Below are 6,635 nucleotides of genomic sequence, written 5' to 3'. Positions count from 1 at the left end.
TTTTTTTGAGTTGGAGCCTCACTCTGTTGCCCAGACTAGACTGCAGTGGTATGCTCCTAGCCACTGCAGCCTCAACCTGCTGGGCTCCAGCAACCCCACCACAACCTTCCAGGTAGCTGGAGCTATAGGTGTGTGCTCCCACACCCGGCCAATTTTTGATTTATTGTAGAAATGAGATCTCGCCAAGTTTCCCGGACTGGTCTCGAGCTCATGGGCTCAGGTAATCCACTTGTCTCAGCCTCCCAAAGTGCTGGTATTACCGACTGAGCCACTGAGCCTGCCTGAAGTGTTTCTTTAACCATTCTGGTGTCAGAAGTGGGATCTGAAGACCTCTTCCTCTTCCCTCCCCCCATCATCCTGTAAAAAACAAAATGGAGATTTATTTTCAAAATGGCGATTTGTTACTTTACTTCCTAGTTCTTCCTCCTTTTTTAGTGGGCTTTCTCTTTTGGCAGACTTCCTTTGGTAGGCATTGAGACCCAATCAGAATCTGGAAACATGCATTTTACCTTATTTGTGTAGAAACTGATTGTGTTTTTCAAACACAAAATTTTGTACTATTTGTACAAAATTATTGTTTAGGCAATGTCTAGGAAAGTGATGCAACCTCTGAAGTACTTAGCCAATGGGGATCCAGGGGAAGAACTTGTGTTTTAGGGCATAAATACGCTGGCTGTGACTGCCTTAGTATGTTTGCTCACCCAAGGGACACCTGTTGTTGCAAGAATGAGATTTAAAGAGCTGCTTCACTCCCCAGTCTCGTGAGTCTCTGTGTCGTGCTTTAACGACAAAACTGAGGAGGGTCAAACCCATTTCCCACAATCCCCCCCCCCAGTGATGACCCCAGGAACAACGAGTAAACAGGTGAAGGTGTACTGCTGTTTAGGACAGTTCTCCCCTCTCTTGTTTTTGCTTGTAGTTCTCAAGATTAACTGTACAATGTGCCGGGAATGCAATATCCTGACCCAGGGAGAGACTGACTGAAATAGCTCAAATTCTTTTCTGGTCCTCCCCTAAAACAGAATACTCTTCAAGAAGTCCCAGTGATTCATGGGACTCTGAGATGCATAACCCCATGGGCTGCTTTTCAGAGTCCCTCATCTGTGGCACAAATGAAGCATGTGCACCCAGTGTGGGCACTTTCTGAGCTTTGGGGATTGACTTAGAGTGAATCCTAGGCTTCTGTTTTCCCTGGCCCCTCCCTGTGGGTATAAACTCACTGGGTGTAACTTCTTGCTTATGACAACATTCTGTGCCATCCAACTGAGGACAAGCTGGTAATCAATGGGGAGTGATCCTGCTTCAAACACTGAACCCTGTGTGATCACTTTCTGCTGTGCATTTGGAGGTCACAGTAGGCTCCACTTGGATACAGGCTCAAGTTGTGTCAAGTTCTTAAGTTTATTTGAGCATTTTTAATCCAGACCCACTTTGGATTACAGAAACTGGCCTGGATTCCAGTACAAAGCCCGTGGGAACTGGACTGAGTCCTGTAGGAAGCTTCTGACACAAAAGGTTATGAGAAGACAGGAGTCATGGGTTCATCTGGATCCAGGAGTCTAGAGAGTTCCATGTGGAACTCTAGCAAATTTCATGTATAAGAACTATGGGCCAAGAGTCTATGTTTTTCTGGAGAAATGAGTGAACCCACCAAAGGTAACTTAGAGTTACAGTGGCCAAAGTGAGGAAATTTTAACCTAGATAAAATTGTTCACTTGTGAGGCACATTAGAAAAGAAAGAATCAAAACACCTCAAAAACAGTGAGAAGCATTTTTTACTGTCATGCAGAAACTTCTAAATAGGGTAAACCAAAAAAAAAAATCCCTAAACCTCCCAACCAACTGAACAGACCCCCTTTTAGGGCCTTTTAGACCCCCCTTCTAGGGCCAAAGGGACCCTAGAAAGCCGTGAAAACTCAATTTCTGGAAGGGAGTTTGAGCACACCTCATTATACCCCTTCTGTTTTGGAGTTGTGGTGCAACTAAACAGCATTAAATTTAAAATGGAGATTATAAGACTGATAAAACAAGCCAGGCTCGGTGGCTCAGCCTGTAATCCCACGCCTTTGGGAGGCTGAGGTGAGTGGATTGCCTGAGCCCGCGGGTTCGAGACCTTATCTCTACAATAATAAATCAAAAAATCAGCCGGGTGTGGTAGCGCACGCCTGTAATTCTGGCTACCTGGAAGGCTGAGGTGGAAGGATCGCCGGAGCCCAGCAGGTCGAGGCTGCGGTGGCCGGGAGCGGCCACTGCACTCCAGTCTGGGTGACAGAGTGAGACTCCAACTGAAAAAAAAAAGACTGACAAAACAGACTCAGTGTGGCAATAAGATACCAAATTGTAAACAAAACCTAATGCTATGTAAGGCAAGGGTTAAGTCTCATTCAGCAGATTTTAAAAATTAACTGGGTATAATGCGGCTTGCTTTCCAACCTGACTCTGTTATAACACTGCATGACAGCTGACCCTGAAGGAAATAAAAACACTTCACCTCCAAAAATATTTACTTGACACACTTTATTTGCAAAGCTGTCTTTTGTGGGGGAAATTTGCATCTGTAGAGGATCTCCATTAAGGTGGACAGGCCATCCATTTCTAGGCCTTGCCCAGAGCTAGGAGAGATTAACTGAGAGTCTGACACCTTGAAGTTCTGACAAGAGACCTTTACCATAGATTCTCTCTGAGGGTGGCTACCCAGGAGGCTTCATCTACGGAACAAGGGCCTTGGCACTGCAAGCCCCTTGTCTAAATGAGAGCATTCCTTTCTGCTGATTTCAAGTCTTTAGACCAAACTTAACTGTCTCAACCAACTGCCAACTAAAGAATTCCTAAAACCCACTTTCAGATGTTCCATCTTCAGGCTGACGCGATGTATATTTTCCATGTACCCATTCATGTCCGTGCTTCCCTAAAATGTATAAAACCAATCTGTAACCTGACTTCCCTGGGACCAGGGCTTCTTGGGTTTGTGTTTTCTCCAGGCTTCAGCCACTCTGATTGGCCAGGATAAACCTATTTAAAATATCTTACAGAGTTTGGTTTTTCCATTGACAAAGGATAAATAAATTTAAAAATCACCCCTCTAAAAGATTCCTTATGAAATGCAGATAAAAACTTAAGTGACTTGTGATGAGAAAATATTGCACTTTGATTCAGACTGCATCTTTCCTCTCTTTCTCTGTTCTTTTCTGCCTTCCCTGAATCTACTACCTTAATTTAGCTCAGTTATCTCCCCACTCCAATGACAAAAAGAAAGCCAGACAAATGTCTTATGAAGTTGGGCCCTCGGGTCAACCAGGTCTGGTTCTTCAACCACATTTATGCCATGTTCAAAGTCTTGAGTTCAGAGAAAGTTTTCCCTGTCCCAAAAGAAAACTCCCAGAAATTTGCTAAGAAATAAAACATTCTCATTGAACATATGATCCAGGGCTCTTTGACCTTTACTTGTGTATTCAGGTGCTATTCACTGACTGAACAGACCCACTCTGGGCTGAGGGAAAAAAGAAAGACTAAATTCCAGGCCGGGCAAAAAAGGAGGTGGGACCCACTGAAAGGAGGGACCCCAGGAAACTTAGAATAAACTTAGTTCACATTTTGCCTCAGTATAGTCATTTTTGCTTGGACTGACATGCTTTGAGTCTAGCACAGATTAGACACAGATAAATTTCCAATAGGCAGGTTTGGCAGGTTTTAGGAAGCATTCAGACATTTTACTGCAGGCCAAGCTGGCAGCCTACCCCATCCCCTCAACAAATCTCCATCAGATGCAAGACAAGGATAGCCCAACCTTTCAATTCATGGTTTAGCATAATAATCTCTAAGAAACTTTCAGGCCCCTTAACTGGCCGCAGTCGTAGAAATGATAAGCCCACCTTTTTGCTAAAGAGATTGTGGATTGGAAATGTCTGATAGTCTCTTGCAGGAAAAACCCTTATCTCCTTTCATCTAGCCCACCACCCAATCACCTTAATAACCTTCCCCCATCAAAGGGAAGGATTAAAAGGACTCAACCACAAGCATGCAGTGGTCATTACCAGGTCAACGTGGCCATTGCCTTGCTAAACTATGGAGGGTCATGTGTTCTTTGAGCTGTAGCTGGGTCATGTTTCCTGGCTTTGGCTCCCTCTCCTACCTTAGGGAGGTGAATCTCCTCTCTCTCTCTCTCTAATTTGCTTTTTAAATAAACTATATTTTCTGATCTAACTTCTGTGCAATTCTTTGCATCTTCCATGTGGCATTGAATCGCACACCAGACACCCACACCCCAGTGGGCCTGACCTAACATTCTGGAGGCCCTACTGGGAGTGTGACCCTAACAATTTTGGAGGTCCCACCGAGATCTAATACCCTTGTTATAGCCCCTGCCTGTGGCATTTTGGCACAACTGACTGGCATTAATGTTAAAATAGACATCATGAATCTGATGAATCAGACTCTGTGGCAATAAGCAACCAAGTTCCAGCCTGACAGATAGGACTAAAGACAAATATTCTATCCCAAAATATGTTTCTTTGAGATATTGTGAAATGACCTTGAAAAATCCTCTCTTGGGGAAATTTGGACCTGTAGAGAATAACTTTTAAGACATTTACCTGCTGGCTGCGGTGGCTCATGCCTGTCATACCTGCACTTTGAGAAGTGGATGTGAGACGATTGCCTGAGCCCAGGAGTTCAAGACCAGCCTGGGCACCTTGGTGAGACCTTGTCTCTACAATAAATCACAAAATGAGCCGGGCATGGTGGCATGCGTCTGTAGTTCCAGCTACTTGGAAGGCTGAGGTAGAAGGATTGCCTGAGCCCAGCAGGTCGAGGCTGCGATGGCCATGATTGTTCCACTGCACTCCAGCCTGGGTGACAGAGTGAGACTCCAACTCAAAAATCAAAAACAAAACAAAAAACCCCCATCACCCCTCCACCAACAAAAAAAATCCCAAACAAAAGAAGACATTTACCACCTAATCTCTCTGCAGCTGCTACTTGGAGGCTTCAGCTAACATGACATGAACCTCAGCTTTCACAACTCCCCTTATCTTAACTCAGATATTTTTTTTTACTGATTTCACATTCGTTAGGCAGAACTTAAGTCTTTCTACTAATTGCCAATAGAAAAACTTTTAATTCACTTATGACCTGTAAGCCCTCCCACCACCCCCTGGAGATATCCCTCCTTTCTGGGCCCAATCAATGTAAACCTTACATGGAATGATTTATGGTGTTTTGCTTGTTGGTTTGACCTGTAACTTCTGTCTTCTTAAAAACTAAGCTGTAATTTGATCACCAAGGGCATATGTTCTTGGGACAACTTGGGAGTCTGCCACAGGTCTTGGCCACTCATATTTGGCTCAGAATAAATGTGTTTATATACAACATTTTACAGAGTTTGTATTTTTCATCAACAAGAGGTACCTGAGAAAGTTATCAAAGACCCAACCGGTATTTCAGGGATGGACTAAAAAAGGGCTAGGAAAACAACAAAGGATCTCTTAGAATTCATCCCTAAAATATTTCCTTTAAAAATCTCATGAAACCAAATCTTTACATCTCAAAGACATGGAGTTTAGGCATCGGGCCTCGATTCCATCATTTGCAAAGAAAGAAAGAACATACAGACCCAGTTAAGACAAGAAAGTCAGGAAAAGATGGTTACAGAAGCCTGACTGGTCTGTCACTCAAGCTTGTAAACAGAACAAAGATGATCTAGTCTCTGACTATGAGGCAAGATTAGAAATACTGCTTGTAAAATACTCTGACCTATCCATGCTGAGTCCTGGCATAGAAAATGCTTTATCTGCCCTACTTATAAATGGCTCCTCCCTAAACTCAGTAATTTAGAAACAGGACTGGAAAGCCACCTATCCAGCTGAATTAGTCTCCAAAATATGCCTTTCTGGCATAAGGATGATTTTCATTCAGTTGTTTTGAGACTCTTTTGTAAGAAAAATTTGCATTTATAAGGAAAATCTGCATTTGTCGGAGCGTCTACCTCTCCGCACCAGAAAGAGAAGGACCAAATCTCTAGAAACTCTTAAAATAAAGCATTGCCTTTAATTTACATTGACCTTTGTTTAAGATTCATTTCCTGGCTACTTTGTCTTAACTGGGCCTGTACTTACACCCTTCCTTCTTTCTTTGCAGAAGAAAGGCCTGATGTCTAAACCTTTGAGATGTAAATTTTCTACCTTGTCTTACTGAGGAGCCATCACTTTGGAATGCAGTTTAGGGGAGTTGATTCTGAAGAAGGAGGAGGAGGAGAAAGGGAAGAGAAAGAAGAAGCAGAGGGAGAGGAAGAAGAAGAAGGAACTATTTGGAAACTGGCAACTGAAAAGTCATAATTTTTTTCCCCCCAGAAATTTCAGTAAAATGTGTTACCCATCTGGGCAGTTAATCTTGCTCCATTGACTAAAAACACAATTTGGGTCTAAGATATTCTTTTTTTTTTTTTGAGTCATGGTTTCACTCTGTTGCCCAGGCTGGAGTGCAGTGGCACGCTCTTGGCCACTGCAGCCTCGACCTGCTGGGCTCAGACGATCCTTCCGCCTCAGTCTTCCAAGTAGCTGGCACTACAGGCATGTGCCACCATGCCTGGCTTAAGATATTCTTTTATAAACTAGTGAGTTTTGTATTACTGTACCTGG

The sequence above is a fragment of the Carlito syrichta genome, unplaced genomic scaffold (assembly GCF_000164805.1).
Source record: "Carlito syrichta isolate Samal-C Ts95f unplaced genomic scaffold, Tarsius_syrichta-2.0.1 Scaffold305214, whole genome shotgun sequence".
Taxonomy (NCBI): domain Eukaryota; kingdom Metazoa; phylum Chordata; class Mammalia; order Primates; family Tarsiidae; genus Carlito; species Carlito syrichta.
Note: the sequence above shows the minus strand (reverse complement) of the source record.